Raw genomic sequence first — 2,428 nt, 5'->3', positions numbered from 1 at the left:
GTTTTCAATAGTGATTTTTTTTTTTTAGCTTTTTCTTCTTTTCTTCATTTGTTTAAGATTGTGCATGTGTGTGTGTGAGAGAGAGAGAATGTGTAAGACACAGACACAGCATTGGTGAGATCACTGAGCACAGTCCACTGCAATCAAGGCCTTGTTTCCCAAAAGGCTCTTAAGGCTAACATTATTTACCTTCTGAATCCTCTTTCACTGAGCCCTCTTGACTGAAAACACTTGAACGGTCACAGATGTATGATTACTCATGACCACTCGCAGATCATTAGTGTGTCTTTACAAATCCTTACACATGTAGGTGTCACTACAGACTACATGTTTTAAGTCTATACATGTTCATTTATTTTTGACTTTGCACCCTATGTGCCAATACCACCATAATCACTGTGAATAAAAATGTTTAAAAATGCAAATATTTTTTCCAGTAGTGACACTACTATCTTCTGGATTTTCATTGCTTCTATTTCCATTTTTTGTTATGTGTCTTTGTTAAGAAAATATCCGGCCCCTTTGCGTATACAGAATTGTATTTTTATGAAGTGACAACACCTGCATGAATTGTTGACTCCCCTCTTGTTCAGGAACTATTTAACAACATTCACAGTGCGGCAACATTTTCCAAAAATAACAACACGTACTTTAACATGCCTCAATAAGCTTGAAGCTCCTGCTTAATATTTTCATAATGGCAGCCTACTCTGTGTGATTATTCCAACATTATGAAATACCTCTATTATACTTCTACAGTTTGTATAATTTCTATTTAGTATAATGTATTTGTAACATGTAGGGTGGCTTGCAAAATTGATCATTATCATGACATTCATTAACCTTTTCAGAACCACTGATAGTGACAAACGTTAACATGATTTTTGGTTGCTGCTTGAGAAACGCATCTAGAAATTGCTTAGAAAATGCTCTTAATCCTATAAGATGCAGAGTTGTGTTACAGAGCAGAAATGGGAACACTGACCACTATTAACTGTTAAAACAAAACACTGAACGATTTTCTGTTGATAACATTTCCTATACAATTGCAGGGCATTTCATTTCCTCCACTCAACTTCCTCCAAAACAATTTTTAAAAAAATTATAGGAACGGTCTCCCAGTGCTTCTCTCGCGTGCTCAGTGCTGGTATGTTGGTTAACTCTGCCTTAGCATTAATGTGCGTAGCCCGCATGCCTCACTCACATCATTTAATGAACCAAGTCCTCTCACTAATGAGGCTAGCAAAAGACTCAGAGGTCAAGCTCTCCCTCTCTCTCTCTCTCTCTCTCTCTCTCTCTCTCTCTCTCTCTCTCTCTCCCTCTCTCTCTCTCTGTTCACTCACACTCATTTTTGAAGCTCTTGAAAAACACTGGTAAAATTGTGCATGTTCATCAATAAGGACAGGAGTGTCTCTATTAGATTTTAAGTTTGTTAACCTTCGGCCCCACTGAGCGATGAAGGGCCTCTTTCATATCACATCATTGTGGCAATTCGCACCTTTATGAACCCAGGAGACACCATCTGCCATTGTAACATCATCTCTTCGTTTTGGCTCTCAAGACCAAGGACCTACAAATGCTTTGCATGTTATGAAAAAAAAAAAAAAAAAAACAGAGCTGAGTCATGTTTGAAGCTGCTGGAGAATATCTGATAAACACATAGTGTAACCACATAAATTCAAATATTAATGGGCTAACCAGCAATCAACACTCATACTTGCACTTATATGTTGCTTAGCAACCACATTGTTTAGCTGCTGTTCAGCAACTATAAAAAAAACAATAACAATAATAATAAAAATAATAATAATAAAAATAAATTACAGTGTAAATTCAATTAACTTGTGTTGTGTCTAATAGCAGCTGTAAAGCAAAGCCTCTTGTGGCTTACTGCTTGAATTTCTGATGCTGCAAACCTTACATAGGCAATGCATGGGACTAAATCTGCACCACCAATGAGCATCAGAGGGATTCTGTCTTGAGGTGAGAGGACCATTGTGTTTTGAAGTGAATTATTTTGAATTTATAGCAAGTAAATACAGCTGTTACCCGACAGTGTGAAATAGGACATTGTGGTGATGAATTCCTGTGCATGGCTGTATCTGTATATCTGAAGGCATCCTTCAGTGATATGGGAAAAAAAATAAAATAATGCATACATGTGCACACACCACACGCACACGCCCACACACACACACACACTGCACACACAATCAGATTCTCCAGCGCTGCAGGTGCTGTCATGGGCCCACTCTTCAGCCTCCCGTCTCTTCCCCAGCTCTCCTCTCCTTCCTTTGTTCCCAGACTGCACACCGTCATGTCCAGGTCTCGCCTCTGGGGAGCTCAGCCTGGCAGGAGGCTTGTTTTCAGAGCTTTGCTCTTTTTTTTCCTCTTCCTCTTCTTCTCCTGCTCCTTCCTGGGTTTTCGT

Source organism: Myripristis murdjan, chromosome 9 (assembly GCF_902150065.1).
Source record: "Myripristis murdjan chromosome 9, fMyrMur1.1, whole genome shotgun sequence".
In the NCBI taxonomy this organism is placed as follows: Eukaryota; Metazoa; Chordata; class Actinopteri; order Holocentriformes; family Holocentridae; genus Myripristis; species Myripristis murdjan.
The sequence above is the reverse complement of the archived record's forward strand: the minus strand, read 5'-3'. Positions refer to the sequence as shown.